This window comes from Mustela lutreola, chromosome 16 (assembly GCF_030435805.1).
Source record: "Mustela lutreola isolate mMusLut2 chromosome 16, mMusLut2.pri, whole genome shotgun sequence".
Taxonomy (NCBI): domain Eukaryota; kingdom Metazoa; phylum Chordata; class Mammalia; order Carnivora; family Mustelidae; genus Mustela; species Mustela lutreola.
Window position 1 is genome coordinate 45,872,759 of NC_081305.1, and position 16,509 is coordinate 45,889,267.

At 43.0% G+C, this 16,509-nt stretch overlaps 1 long non-coding RNA gene across 3 annotated transcripts in view; it reads right to left on the reverse strand.

Annotated features, from left to right (window-relative positions):
• Nucleotides 1-16,509, reverse strand: part of LOC131817513 (uncharacterized) — a 39,684-nt gene that overhangs the window by 7,292 nt on the left and 15,883 nt on the right. Inside the window, exon 3 of one of the 3 annotated variants that reach the window (XR_009348537.1) lies at nucleotides 9,233-9,311. The exons of the other annotated variants lie outside the window; for them this stretch is intronic. This is a non-coding gene — a long non-coding RNA (uncharacterized LOC131817513). The remainder of the gene's footprint in view (nucleotides 1-9,232; nucleotides 9,312-16,509) is intronic. 3 annotated transcript variants of the gene reach the window in all.

The window sequence follows — 16,509 nt, forward strand, 5'->3', positions numbered from 1 at the left end:
GAAAAAATTATAAATATGTAATTGTTATGTAATATTAAAAATTATAAATAAATAGAATTATTTATAATTATATAATATGTCTATTATCTATAGATTATAATTATTGGTATAATTATCAACTATACTATTAATATAATTATTAACTAGAATAATTCTATTATCTATAGAATCTATAATTCTATAATAAATAAAATTATTAAAAATTATAAATAAATATAAAATTCAACAAATTAGAAAACAGCCATTTGGTATGAGGGAGCAGAATAATTGGTGAATGATTTGGAAAGTATAAAGTTACATTGTCAAATCAAATATTAACAGACAAATAAATTTCAGGGAAAATGAAAGAGCAGGAACCAGACACATACACGCAGATAGAAATAGCAGCAGGGTGGCTCAGTGGATTAAGCTGCTGCCTTCAGCTCAGGTCGTGATTTCAGGATTCTGGGATCGAGTCCCGCATCTGGCTCTCTGCTCAGCGGGGAGCCTGCTTCCTCCTCTCTCTCTGCCTGCCTCTCTGCCTACTTGTGATCTCTATCTGTCAAATAAATAAAAAAAACTTAAAAAAAAAAAAAAGAAATAGCAGCAGAGGTGCTGCTGACCAAGGGAATACGGCGGCTGATGATGAATTCTGTATAGGCTCTGTGCTTGAGCAAAAAAGTGTGAAAATGGCTTCCTAAAGTCCATGTCCCCCAAGGTTCAGTGAGATTGCACCAAATCCTTAAGCCTCTGTGAGCACTGACCCTGTGCTAGCCATGGTACTGATTGGTCATATTTGCTTTCAGGATCTTTATGTCCCTAGAACAGAGAGCAGAAAGAAGGATCCACATCAGATGTCTGATTGTAAGAACAATATACCACGTCTCAGAATTTTGGTTTTGGTTCCAAGTATGCTATTGGAAATGAGAACCCAGCTGTGAGATAGTCACGGGTAAGCATGCCTTCTTCCGTAATTGGGTCTGGCATGTGTTCCAAGGCGTATTATTTTGTTAAAAGATCAGAACCTACAATAAGATATAATTTTTTGGTGTACCAATCTAATTAAGATGCAGACAATGTTTTTAAATTTTTCATGCTGTGCACACGTAGCACTCTCCCATATAAATAAATTACCCAAATTCAGTCTCATCCGGATAAGGTCCAGTGGAAGATGTTAATATTTATTTAAGACATTCTAATATTTATTTAAGACATTCTATGTTATGCATCAGGCCTCTAACTTTCCCTATTATATATTTAATTCATTTTGATTCCACACTTAAGGAATCTCAGACTAAGGTTCAATCAAAGAACAGAGGTAAAAATTGGGGCAGAACTAATGCAGAGAAAGAATCAAGGAGACACTGTAGGCAAGTGGGCAAGGGGAAGAGAATCTCCAAGTGATTAGAGAACATCCTTTCCCAGTAAGGCAGGCTCTACACGTATTCTTCTGTGTACTTGTGAAAAGGCAGTATTGTCCAGATGCTGTGCAGATTCCCATCTCTGAATATCCACCCCTCTTTTCTCCCAGTTTCTAAATCTGAACTAAAACTCCACTCACCTGAGCAACCTTTGTTAGAAGACAGTAAACCCAAAGTTTACCAGATTTGTCATGGGAGGGAAAAGCTGAACCCTCAGTTACAGGCTTGGTTTTACTGACCTAATCTCTTTAGAGCTGTGATTATTATGTTATTTCTAGCATCAATGACAGTGTCTCCAAGAAAAATCTCTAAACATTTTTTTCTCAGCATCCTAATTACCCAAATTAATTATCAGTGTTTCAAGAGAATATTGCAAGATGCTATCAGAGGGAGCAGGAAGAAAACATTTTTCTATATTCCCTACTGGGATGAGGTCAAATAATTGTGAGGTCATTAAACAGTGAGGGCTTAGAGAATAACATAGGACTCTGCCTTATCTTTGGAAAATCTCTCACAGGCCTGAATGACTTCCACCTATCAAAGGTTTGGTAGGGAAAACAAGAGGCCTTCCAAGGAAGGAGCGTGCAGGATATCTGAACAAGACAGAAGAGGGGCACCTGGCTGGCTCGGTTGGAAGAGTGTGTGACTCTTGATCTTAGGGTTGTGAGTTTGAGCCCCACCTTGGGTGTAGAGATTAGTTAAAATAAATACATGAAAATTTAAAAAACTAAATAAACCCCTGGGGATAAAAATATATGTTTATAAAAAATAAAAAATTAAAAAAAAAACTAAATAAACAAGGCAGTAGGTATTGACAGAGACCCATTTTAAAAGACAAAACAGGGATGCCTGGGTGGCTCAGTGGGTTAAGCCTCTGCCTTCAGCTCAGGTCATGATCCCAGAGTCCTGGAATCAAGCCCCACATCGGGAACTCTTCTTAGCAGGGAGCCTGCTTCCCCCTCGCTCTCTCTCTCTGTGCTGCTCTACTTGTGATCCCTCTCTCTCTTTGTCAAATAAATAAATTAAATATATTTTTTAAAAAAAGATAAAATAAGTGCAATGGGGCTGTGTGACAGAAGGCCAATTTACTATGCACTCAGTGTATGGGAGTGAGGCAATGGAGGGGAGTACAGATCACTCTACCAATAAATGTAACTGTGAGAGAGTCACCAGAACTTCATGGGGAAGAGAGAGAGTTTAAATACTGATGGGTAAGAGCTGGTAGATTGGATTTGTTGGATTACAGTAAAGAGACATATTTAATATTAATTAAATCAAAGCCCATTACTAAGTAAGAAGAAGGAGGAGGAGAAGAAACACTGGACCAGTGCATTAGCAAAAAAATTAATCTTAGGGTTTTTTTTTGTTTTAAGATTTTATTTATTTATTTAACAGAGAGATACACAGTGAGAGAGGGAACACAAGCAGGGGGAGTGGGAGAGGGAGAAGTAAGCTTCCCACTGAGCAGGGAGCCTGATGCGGGGCCCAATTCCAGGACCCTGGGATCATGACCTGAGCTGAAGGCAGACACTTAACACTGAGCCACCCAGGTGCCCCTAATCTTAGTTTTAAAAAGGAATTCATCACTTAACATAAGTGTAGGAAAAAAGAATGGGCATGGGGCCCCTGGCTAGCTCAGTCAGGGGGGCATTTGAGTCTTGATCTCGGGGTCATGAGTTCAAGCCCCAGCGGAGTATAGAGATTAGTTAAATAAATAAAACTTTAAAAAAAATGTGTCTAAAGTGAGGATCATTCTGAATTGTGGAAGGAAACACAGGGATTTCTCAACAGATCACTTCAACCTCTCTATGATGTAGGAAACAAGCATATTTTAAAAGGGAGGAAGAAGCATAAAGATCTGAGGATGGCTGAGAATATTTGAAAGCCCAGCAGCAGATAATGATAGAAAGAGTTGAAAGATGAAACAGAAGGGAGCTGCTGGGCAGAATCACAGGAGGAATTCAGGCTATTTCCAATGAAACATTTATGCTGACACCAGTCTACCAAGTTGTGTATTCAGCTGTACAAAATTGCCATAGTTGTAGACACGGGGGAAAATGGACACTAGACTCAATTAATGCTGAGGTTTTTCTAGGTCAGGGTGATGAAATAAGAAAAGAAGTAAGGATACTGGGATCAACAAAAGACTGACCAGTAAATTACAGAGAGAAAAAAATAAATATTGGGATGAATTGATATGACAGAAAAAAGAGTATGTGGGGAGCCCAGGTGGCTCAGTCAGTTAAGCATCTGCCTTCAGCTCAGGTCATGATCCCAGGACCCTGGGATTGAGCCCCACCTTGGGCTCCCTGCTTGGCAGGGATTCTGTTTGCCCCTCTTCCTCTCCTCCCTCCCTCACTCATGCCCTCTCTCACTCTCCCTCAAATAAATAAAATCTTAAAAAAAAAAAAAAAAGCAAACTAAGAATATGTATGTAATAGGCTCCAGAGGCGATAAGAGAGAATAGGGAGCTATGCAGAAAAAGGGCCCCAGGAATCTGCATGGGATTCCACCAGAGTCTTTGCTGAATACTAAATTGTACGTGCATAGGGTGAAACTCCATAAGGCCACACATACAAAAGATAGGTATCTATGAACTAAACACTTCCCAGAGCTCATTCAAATCTGGAAGGTGTTCAAGTTATGACCAGCCCAAAAGGAGAGATGAATGGAAAAGAAGATGTGGGATCTATACACAATAGAATATTATGCAGCCATTAAAAAACTTGAAATCTTGCCATCTCAATGACATGCATGGAAGTAGAGGCTATATGCTAAGTGAAATAAGTCAATCAGAGAAAGACTGATCTCACTGATATGAGGAATTTGAGAAACAAGACAGAAGATCACAGGGGAAGGGAGGGAGAAATGAAACAAGGCAAAACCAGAGAGGAAGACAAACCATAAGAGATTCTTAATCTCAGGAAGCAAACTGAGGGTTGTTAGGGGTAGAGGGAAGGATGGAGTGGCTGGATGATGAATACTGGGGAGGGTATGCACTATGGTAAGTGCTGTAAGTTGTGTAAGACTGATGAATCACAGACCTGTACCCTTGAAACAAATAATACATTATACATTAATGAAAAAAAAAGATAAGATAAAAAAGAAGAGGAGGGGCACCTGGGTAGCTCAGAGGGTTAAAGCCTCTGCCTTTGACTCAGATCATGATCTCAGGGTCAGCTTGGCAGAGAGCCTGCTTCCTCCCTCTCTCTCTGCCTGCCTCTCTGCCTAAAATCAAAAAAGAAGAAGAAGAAGAAGGAGGAGGAGGAGGAGGAGGAACAAAAATAAGAAACGTTAATGATTTCTAATCAGAATTTACACAGACCCTAAGAGAATTGAATTATATTTTTACAGAGCTGAAAGGGGGAAAAACTGTAAACCTAGACTTTTACACCCCAAAAAAATATCTCTCTCAAAGGAATTTAAAGACTTTTCAAATAATAAATTAAAAAAAAGACTTTCTCTGATGAACAAAAACAGAATTTATCACCAAAAGACATTTACTGGAAGAAAAGTTAAAGGAAGTTCTTCGAATGGAATAAAAATGATAGCAGATGGAAACCTAGATTTATACAAATAAATAATGTGTGCTGCAAATGGGAAATGCATAAGTAATATCAAAGGGGTTTTTCTCATCTTCAATTTCTTTTTTATTTTTTAAAAATTTTTTAAAAAGACTTTATTTATTTATTTGACAGCTAGAGATCACAAGTAGGCAGAGAGGCAGGCAGAGGTGGGCGGGAGGGAGCAGGCTCCCTGCTGAGCAGAGAGCCCAATGTGGGGCTTGATCCCAGGACCCTGAGATCATGACCTGAGCCAAAGGTAGAGGCTTTAACCCACTGAGCCACCCAGGCGTTCTTCAGCATTGATTTCTTAAAATATTATTTTTATTTTATTTTTTAAAAGACTTTATTTATTTAGTTAGTTAGTTGAGAGAGAGAGAGAGAGCACAGAGGGAGAAAGGGAGTGAGAGGAGAAGCAGACTCCCCGGTACGTGAAGTGGCCCACCATTACTTGATGGTAGACTGGTAAGTTGTCCACTGTAAACCCTAGAGCAACAACAATAAAATAAGATATACAGCTAATAAACCAATAACAGAGATCACAATACTAAAAACAAACAAGATTGAGCCCCGCTCCGGGCTCTCTGCTCAGCAGGGAGACTGCTTTCCCCTCTCTCTCTGCCTGTCTCTCTGCTTATTTGTGATCTCTGTCTGTCAAATAAATAAACTCTTCAAAAAAAAAAAAAAAGGCAAGACCCAGGGCACTGACTGGCTCAGTAAGAGAGGCATGCAACTCTTGATCTTGGGGTCATGAGTTTGAGACCACATGAGGTATAGAGATTTCTTAAATAAATAAAATTGAAAAAAAAATGCAAGAACCAACCATTAGCTGTGCATAAGAAATTCATTCTCAAAATTCATATAAAGATTTATAGAACAATTCATCATCCATATGCAAAAAAGTGAGAGAGAGAGAAACTGGACCCATACCTTACATCACACACAAAAATTAACTCAGATTTGATCATAGAACTAAATATGAAAGTTAAAACTATAATACACCAGAAGAAAATATATATTTCTCTGAAGTAGGTGTAGAATTCTTTTTTTTTTTTTTAAAGATTTTATTTATTTATCAGAGAGAGAGAGAGGGGAGAGAGTGAGCACAGGCAGACAGAATGGCAGGTAGAGGCAGAGGGAGAAGCAGGCTCCCCGCCAAGCAAGGAGCCCGATGTGGGACTCAATCCCAGGACACTGGGATCATGACCTGAGCCGAAGGCAGCTGCTTAACCAACTGAGCCACCCAGGCGTCCCAGGTGTAGAATTCTTAAACAGAACACAAAAATACAAATCATAAAAGAAAAAACTGGACTTCATCAAAATTAAAGGCTTTTGATCTTCAAAATTTGCAGTTAAGAACATAAAAAGGCAAACCATGGGGCACCTGGGTGGCTCAGAGGGTTAAAGCCTCTGCCTTCAGCTCAGGTCATGATCTCAAGGTCCTGGGATCGAGCCCTGCATCAGCCTCTCTGCTCAGCAGGGAGCCTGCTTTTCTTCCTCTCTCTCTGCCTGCCTCTCTGTCTACTTGTGATCTCTGTCTCTCAAATAAATAAATAAAATCTTAAAAAAAATAGACAAACCATGGCATGGAAGGAAGCATTTACAGCCCTATATCTAACTCATATCTAGAATTTATAAACAACTCTTGAAATCTGTAAGAAGAATACAAACAATTCCATTTTAAAATGAGCAAGATATCAGCCACTTCCCAAAGAAGAAATATAAAAGCTCAATGTGCCCTTGAAAAAATGTTCGACATGGGGTGCTTGGGTGGCTCAGTCATTAAGCATCTGCCTTTGGCTCAGGTCATGATCCCAGGGTCCTGGGATGGAGCCCCATGTTGGGCTCTCTGCTCAGTGGGGAGTCTGCTTCTCCATCTCCCTCTGTTGCTCCCCCCACCCCACTTGTGTTCTCTCTCTCTCTTTCCAATAAATGAATAAAGATCTTTTAAAAAATAATTATTTTTTTTTAAAAAGGCCTAACCATCTGGGTAGGATGAATAACAGCCCCCAAAGAGGTCTTTGTCCTGATCCTCAGAACCTGGGACTATGTCCTTGTATGCAGCCATAGGGATTGTTTCGGTGGTCCAATGTCATCACAAGGATCCTCACAAAAGGAGGCAGGAGGATCAGAGTTCAACAGAGAAGACGGAAGGATGGAAAGCAGAAGTCAGTGAGGAAGAAGCCACATGGCTGGCTGTGAAAATGGAGGAAGGGGCCAAGACATGTAGGTGGCCTTTGGAAGCCAGAGGGCAAGGAACTGGGATCTCCACTGGAGCTTCCAGAAGGAATCAGTCCACCTTGATGTTAGCCCAGTAAGACTTCTGACCTTCAAAACTATAAAATAATAAACTCATGTTCTTTTTACATGAGCTTGTGACAATTTGTTACAGCAGCAAGAGGAAACTAATACAGTCTCTTCAAAGGGAGGTGTTAATTTGCCTCCCGTCCCAGACCCACAGAGCTCAGGAGGCTCACAAGAGAGAAGAAATGTTTGGTGCCTGGGTAGACACAAAAGAAAAGTAGAATGCCCACCACCCATGTTAAGGGGGACTCTTGTGCATCCTCTAACATCTGAATATCTCCTTAAAATGCATTCACATAACCAATAGTATCATTAAAATTAAAAAAGAAACAAACTCACCTAAGGTAGTGATAAGTGTTGTATAAATTCACTCTTGCATTCATTTAAAAATATTTATTGAGCCCCTGCTCTTTTCGGGCACTGTTCTAACACTGGGGTTTCGGCAAGAACACAGCGGGATGGGTTGAACGCCTGGGTGGCTCAGTTGGTTAAGCGGCTGCTTTCAGCTCAGGTCATGATCCCAGCGTCCTGGGATCGAGTCCCACATCGGGCTCCTTGCTCAGCAAGGAGCCTGCTTCTCTCTCTGTCTCTTCCTGCCACTCTGTTTGCATGTGCTCGCTCTCTCTCTCTCTCTGAGGAAATAAATAAATTTTTAAAAAAAAGAACACGGTGGGGGGGGGGGAATTTGCTGCCCTTGCATATCTTCTGCAGTCTGCTAGCGAGATAGATTATGAACAAAATGATGAGTAAATTACATCGGGTGGGGATTAATGGCATGGAGGATCATATGCCAAGAAGGCAAGTGGTACCACAGTAGGAGCTGCAAGCTTAAAGGGGTGGCCAGAGACACCTAAACTCAGAAGGCAACTTCTGAGCAGAGGCCTGAAGGACGGGAGAGAGGGAGCCATGGGGACCCTAGGGGAAGGCAATTCCAGATAGAGAGGAGTGAGCAAGGAGGGGAAGAGAAGATGAAGTCAGGGTTGATGGGGCCCAGGATGGGGGTGGGGGGCAACCTTGCCAGGCTTTACAGGCCTTTGAGGGGAATCTGGATTTTACTCTTGGTGAAGCCACTGACAGTAATAAGCAGAGAAAGGACGTGATCAAGTTTGCATTTCAACAAGAGAATAATTTAGCCAAGCGGGGTCGTTAGAGAGCAAATGTAAAACCCCAGGGGAGAAATGGTGTGTGTCTTGGTCCAGCGTGTTCGCATTTGGGATGTTTTACAAATTAAATCAACGGGATTTGCAGATCAGACGGCCACATAATGGAATAAAGAGGGGAGTCGGTCAAAGACTCTGGCCTGAGCACTGGGACTGGTGGAGTCACTGGCAACTGAGAAACGGAAGCCTGCAGGCTGAGCAGGTTTGAGAGAAAAGATCAAGAGCTTGATTTTGGATGAGTCATCGCAAATCCAAGGGCAGAATTCAGGGGATAAGTCTGCACCAGAGACAGAAATCTGGGACTAGTGTTGGAGGCAGAGACAGCCTGCCTAGATCCCCCTTTGAGGTAGGACTTGCCACTCCAGCCACTGGGAATTCTGACAGCTCCATCAGGCTGGGCCCTGAGTGCCCATGGGTGCACAGAAAGGCTCACAGATGGCTGTCTCCATGGGTTAACTGAGGGAATCGGGGATAGAAGACCCAGGAACTTGAGCCACATAGGGGACAACTCTAGTAGGCTCTGAGTCAAACAACAGAAGACTAATAGTTTATCCACACTCCAGAGCTCCTTGTGGAATCAGTCAAGTCCAACCTTGGGCCTGGATCACAGTTCAGATTCTCCATCCACCCAGCGCTGTTCCTCCTACCCCCCTCCCACAGGTGTCAATCCCTAATAGAGAGATTACACTTCACACAGCATCTCAGTGCCCACTTCCAGAGGGCTCCACGGCCAAGAGGACTCATCAGCATACAGGTGGCACATAAAACCCAGAAGTTGCACTTAAAAAATATAGAGACCGCATACACAGACTCTAAAGTATTTCAGGCATTCTTCCCAAGACATCGACTCCTTTGTATCTGTACTGGGAGCCTGACATCCGAACCTAGAGAAACGAAATAAAAATAACAAATATAAGCATTTCCTAAAGGCCACAACGGGAAAGATTGATGATGTCTGACCTCATTAGAATTCAGTATTCAGAAAGAGTCTGACAAAGGGGTGCATGGGGGGCTCAGTCTGTTGAGTGTCTGCCTTCAGCTTGGGTTGTGATCGTGGAGTCCTGGGATCAAGTCCCCCCACGCTGGGCTCCCTGCTCAGCGGGGAGTCTGCTTTTCCCTCTCCCTCCGCCCTTCCACCCACTTGTGCTCTCTCTGTCTCTCTTAAATGAATAAATTTTTTTAAAAAATCCTTTAAAAAAAGGAAAAGAAAAGAAAGATTCTGACTAAAGCCCCAATAGCATGACATTTCATATCCTGATGACCATCAAAAATTACAAAGTCAATAGCAGGTGTTAATCCAAGAATAGAACAAATATCCGTGAGTCCATACTGATCTAAGGAAAGGATCTGGTAAACAGGTAAATGGGGGAAAGGGCTCTTTCTCTCAACAGAATTCAAGTTCATAAATGTAGAAGGAAAAAATGACACAAAAAATCTCTATTAGGCACATAACTGGATAATAACTGTTGCAGACAAGACCCACTGATAGGTGTTAAAATTAGTAGGCAAAAGTTTGAGGGAACCAGACTTGTACAGTCTCAAAGTATCTCCCTTAACATACTTATTAATTACAAAGGGAAAAACCATACCTTTATAGTGGAAAGCACAGCAGACAGCACTATAACCAAGTCAAAGTCAACATCGCCCCTAACAGGACACACGGACATTAGGAAGCCCCGGATATAATCCAGATATGATGCACTGAGAAGGACAAAACATCATTCCCATGGTATTCTTGGAAAAAACACCTAATTCAGTCCAACTGTGAAAAATAGCAAACCCAACTTGAGGGACATTCTATAAAACAGCTGTATTCTTCAAAAGCGTCAAGGTCATGAAAGGCAAGGAAATACAGAGGAACCGCCAGGGAGATGTGACAAAAAAGGGTTCGATCCTAGAACAAAAAAGGACATCAGTGGAAAGATTATTAAAACCCAAACCAGGTGGGTAGTTTAGTTAACAATATGGGAGCCGATGCTAATCTCCTGGTTTTGATCCTTGTACTGTAATGTCAACGTCGGGTGAGGAGACACAGCAGAATTCCCTGTATTATCTGCAACTTTCCTCCAGATCTAAAATTATCTAGCATTGTAGCTTTGCCTCCCTCTCTCAGGATCCACCGGCTTTGGGGGGCCAGATGCACAGTATGGAGAAAGCCATGTGCTGAAGAAGGGAGACCTACCAGCAACCAGCACAGTCTTCCCCAAGTGTGAAGGCTCCATCTTAGAAGGGGATCCCCTAGTCTCAGTCAAGCCTTCTTATGACTTGCAGCCCTATAAAACGTCTTCACTGTCAGATCTTCAAGCCAGAACCATTCATCGAAGCCTCCCCTGTACCTGATCCACAGAAAGTGTGTGTGATTATAAATGTTTATTGCTTTCAGTGACTTTTTAAGAGAAAATATTGCTGTTGTGAACAGTGGCCACCAGGTGGCGCTAGGACTCCAAGCATGGAAACAGAGCTGCCGCCAACATTCCAAACAGGTCAATTGCCCCGGAGTTAGTTTACAAATGTATCACAATCCTAATAAAAATGTCATCAGGGTTTCTCCTTAGACACAAACAACCTGATTATGAGGTTCATTTGGGAGTACAGCATGCAAAGATAGGAGGAAAAACTGAAAAAGAGGAAGGAGGAGAAGGAAAAACCCAGGGAGTAGCTCTACAAGATATTAAAACCAATATAAAACGTATTATTGGCGTGTGAATAAGCATACAGATCAAGGGAAAATTATAAAATCCAGAAATAGAACCAATTGCGTATGCTTATAATACTATAATAGTTTTTAATTCAGGAAGGGACTTCAGGGAAGTTTTTTAACTTACTAGTGTGGGAGCAACTACACAACCAAGAGAAAAAGCTGAGATCCACTCCTCGCCCTGGATATCACGTTAAATTCAAAGTGCATCAAAGATCTAAGTGAAAAAATACAACCCTCAAATAATACAAGAAAACACTGCGGAGTCTCCCAACCTTGCAGGAGCTGGGTAAATTTTCCAAACTATTCATCAGAATTTCCAAAAATTTGACAACAGAAGCAAGAAAGGAGAATCTTGTTAAATGGCCGAACAAAATGAAACCTTTCCCAACTTCAAATCGTAAACCCATCCTACATGAGCTAAAGAGTACAGGGGACAAAACGAGAAAAAATACTTACAACTTGTATCGCAAAGAGTTCATATCCCTAAAATACAAAAAAGGCATCTAAAAATTGAGGGGAGGGGGCGCCTGGGTGGCTCAGTCATTAAGTGTCTGCTTTCAGCTCAGGTCCTGATCCCAGGGTCCTGGGATCAAGCCCCGAATCAGGCTCCCTGCTCAGCAGGAAGCCTGCTTCTCCCTCTCCCACTCCTCTGCTGTATTCCCTCTCTTGCTGTGTCTCTCTCTGTCAGATAAATTAAAAAAAAAAAAAAATGGAAGGGAGGGGGCACCTGGGTGGCTCAGTCCATTAAGTGTCTGCCTTCAGATCAGGTCATGACTCCCGGGTCCTGAGAAAGAGCCCCACTTTGGGCTCCGTGCTCAGCAAGAAGCTTGCTTCTCCTTCTTTCCACCCAGCTTCTGCTCTCTCTCGCTATGACTCTCAAATAAATAAATAGAATTGTTTAAAAAAAAAAAAGAGGGGGGAAACCCAGAAAACTTTTGTAAATGGGTAGGATATATGAATAGAAAGCTCACCATGTAAGGAAATGCCAATGTCCCCTACAGATATAAAAATATGGTCTACCTCACTCATAAATTTTTAAAACCACAAATTAAAAACTGCACTGAGGGGCACCTCGCTGGCTCAGTCAGTGGAGCATGGGACTCTTGATTTCAGGTTCTTGAGTTCAAGCCCCATAATGGGTGTCGAGATTACTTAAAAAAAAAAAAAAAATTTACTTATTTGAGAGAGAGAGAGATCACAAGCAGGGCTGGGACAGAGGGAGAAGCAGACACCCAACTGGGCGGGAGACCAAGGTGGGACTTGATCCCAGGACCCAAGACCATGACCTGAGCCAAAGGCAGTACACGTGGGATATAACATAAGGAATTGCCAGCTTGGTGTAATATTGTTATGTAGGCAATTGAGAGGGTACAAAGAGAACTCTAAGAGGTTCTTAAACATCAGCCGAATAGCCTGGAGGACCCCCTTGTTAAAACACAGACTGCTGGGCCTTTGTCTGAATCTCTGATGGGGCTGGGCGGTGAGGGCCTGAAACTGAGTGTCTCACAAGTCTCGGGGGGTGGGGGCTGCTGACCCGGCTTGCTGGTCGGGCGTGGGGACCACGCTCTGACAGCCCCAGCCCCAGGAGATCATAGAAGTAGCAGCAGCAGCAAGCAGCTAGCGCCCCCTAGGGATGGGAGGGAGGGACAGAGATGCTAAAGAGCGGGTCCCCTCGGGCTGGTGCTGACTTGATCTTGCAAACTACAGACTGAATTGGGGTGCTGGCACAGGAGGAAGCGTGGCTGGGGAAACACGCTCAGGAACAGCAGGCAATTTCCTTCTGCGTATAGGGTGTCCCACCATCCCGGGAAAGGGGTTCCCAGGGGGCGGGCGTGCAGAACTTTGAGCGCTGAAGCTGGGAGAAATCCTGAGCCAAGCGGAACGAGTTAATCACCCGACTTCTGCAGTCTAGCAAACCCTACTGCCAGGATCTCACAGAGAGCCATCTGGCAAAGCAGGAATGTGGTTTCCCAGCTCGGCATCACAACGCAGAGCAGAGGAGGATGGGTTTGGAGCTGAGGGAGAAGAGCTGCATCACTGATACTCACTTCTCATGGTATTTGGGCCTCAGCAGTCCATCCCCGAGGCCCCGTCAAGGGCACTTTATACATAGGTAAAACCTATCATTTCAGACTCTAGCTAAAAACCTTTCAATAGCAGCCCATGACTTTGTGATTTCGAGTGAGAAGTGTATATATATATATATATATATATATATATATATATATATATATATAAATATATATATAAATATATATATAAATATAAATATATATAAATATAAATATAAATATATAAATATATATATATAAATATATATATATATTTAAGATTTTATTTATTTATTTGACAGATCACAAGTAGGCAGAGAGGCAGAGAGAGGGAAGGAAGCAGGCTCTCCACGGAGCAGAGATCCCAATGCGGGGCTTGATCCCAGGACCCTGGGATCATGACCTGAACTGAAGGCAGAGGCTTTAACCCACTGAGCCACCCAGGTGCCCCGAGAAGTATATGTTTGGTCTCTGTCTCCCTTCCTGGCACAGAGTCCCTAAAACCCTTGGATTTCCTTAAGCGGTAAGAGTGATAAAATGGTAGGAATGTCTTTGGTTATTCAAAACAAGCCCCCTTCAACCACACCTTCCTTCAGTTAATTCAGTGACTTTTAGAAACCCCCTGGGATGGGGACTGTTTGCTAGAGAACCAACTTCCCAGAACTCTCAGCCTCGCTCCTACTGACCTCCAAGAAGAGAAGAGAGGCTAGAAGTTGTGTTAATCCCCAAAGATCAATGATTTAAAGATTCATTTATTTATTTTAGAGAGACAGAGAGACAGAGAGAGACCAGGGGGACAGGGCAGAAGGAGAGAGAGTCTTAAAAAGACTCCAAGCTGAACAAGGAGCCCAATGAGGGACTCCATCTCATGACCCTGAGATCATGACCTGAGCCAAAACCAAGAGTTGGTTGGGGGCGCCTGGGTGGCTCAGTGGGTTAAAGACTCTGCCTTCGGCTTGAGTCATGATCCCAGTGTCCTGGGATCAAGCCCCACATCAGGCTTTCTGCTTAGTGGGGAGCCTGCTTCCTCCTCTCTGCCTACTTGTGATCTCTGTCTGTCAAATAAATAAATAAATTCTTAAAACAACAACAACAACAACAACGAAGAGTTGGATGCCTAACTGACTGAGCCACCCAGGTGCCCTGAATTCCAGCTTTTTAATGCAACATAAAAGGCTCTTTGAAATTATTTTTTTTTTAAATCAAAAGAAACCAAAACAAAAGACCAAGTTATTTGCACTTACAGCCTAGTCCCCTTTCCTGAACTTTCTGTCCCAGAAATATATAAATCTTCATTTCCTAAAGCAAATCATATTCCCAAGGTGTAATGCTTCGAATAGACTATTCCCACATCTGGGTTAAGAACACATAAACCCCCTTTTTAGAAAAAAAATCGGATCAGAAGATGTGCTTCCCCTTTAAGAATGGAAGTTAGTTTTCAATCGATGAAGGGTTAGCTGGATTTGAAGGCCAGAGAAAATCTCAAAGCAAATGTATTTTTGAATTCCACAGTTATTTACTGTTCCCGAGCTTCTAACACCCAAGGAGAAAAAAAGAGAAGAAGGCTCCCAGTGCTAATGAAACGTGCTAGTTTTTCTTTCCTGTTAAAGATATTTATACCTGAAGTCTTTTCAAGGCTCCAAACACTTTCAAATGAATTCCATAGATGAAAAGCAATAGTTGGTTTGGAAAATCAGAGATGGTTTATAAAAGCCTATCTGATGACATAAAAGATTCAACAGCAGTTTACTAAGCTCATTGTTCCTTTTTTAGTAGTCTCTCCACCTGAGATGGGGCTCGAACTTACAACCCCAAGATCAAGAGTTGCATGCTTTTCTCACTGAGCTAGCCAGGTGCCTCTACTAAGCTTGTTCTTAAACTCAAAGGGTAGGAATTAGACTCTTTGTATGTTTATGCGGTTAAGAGTGGTTTTGCTTTTCTTCTCTCTTTCTACAGCAATACTTTATTATTATTTTTTTAAACAAGTGATTTCTGACCAGTCCTGTTTGGTTTTTCTCCAACATAAATCCATTGTGAGGATTTTCAAGGCAAACTCGAGGTTCCTTATGGGGTCCCACAGGATTTGGAACCTTCGTCCATTGCGCAAGATTATAACAGCATGACTGTCTTCCCACTATGCCGATCCTCCTTTGAGGCTGTAACTGCGGGTTTTGGTCTCCACCTCGAGCAAGTTGTGGTTACCTGAGTCTCAGCGGACTGGAAGGTAGAGTGCAGGGGGTATGAGTGGGCACCCTGCCCAGCAGTGCCCGACCTGTGGCCTGGTGCAAGGATCCAACTGCCCTGGGCCTGTCTTCCTTTCCCACAGAACAGGGAGGGTAATGACTCCTATCTCATCCCTTACAGTGACAATTTCATGAGATGATGCGTATTAGGTCCAGAGCATATGGTTCAAGACTTTTTTAAAGATTTTATTTATTTGAGAGAGAGAGAGCACAAGCAGGGCAGAGAAGCAGAGGGAGGGGGAGAAGCAGACTCCCCGCTGAGCAGGGAGCCCAGTGCAGGACTCGATACCCGGACCCTGGGATCATGACCTGAGACGAAGGCCACTTAACCCACGTGCCACAGAGCTTGAGACTTTAGATAGAATTTAAATGTTCACTGTTGGAGCTATTTTCTTTGAAATATGGTCAACAGCACTCACGTCATACTTTTAAGAGCTGAAACCAGTAATATGTTCAGTGATTAACAGAGATCTGGCCTACAGCAAGCTCTTGCTTGGTAAATCCCTCACTTCAGACTCCTTCTGTCTCCTAGCTGCTCTGGAGCATCTCAGTCTCCCCCTCCAGAATGCACCCTGCTGACCAGCTAGCTTGGCTGCTTCTCATATCTCCCCCGGGGCGGGATATTTCTCCAAAAGAAAGGCCCAGGTAAGAGCCGCTCAGACACACCACCCTCCATCTCTCTGACTCTTGCTGTGACGAGTCTGGGTCTTGGGGTCACACCACATGGGAAAGAGCTAATTAAGTGGGGTCAAGTGCTGGCCTCGGGTTTTATAACAGCAAATGTTGCTCAAAGGAGCAGCAAGGCAGAGTCGCCCCTCTGGGTTTCCAGCCAACTCCCCAGGGCAGTGAGCAGGTGGCCGCAAGGCTGCATGACAGCAGGGCTCTGCCCCTGCAGTGCAGCAGGTACCACACTGTGGCCGTGGTTCGGCTGGTGCCTTTGGAGGTGGCCTAGAACGACAGTTGGTGGATGTCACCTTGCTACAGATGCATTTAAGCCTGTGTATTAATTTTCTGGGGCTGTTGTAACAAAGGACCATAGCCTGGGAGGCTTACACAACAGAAACGTGTTGCCTCACAGTTCTGGAAG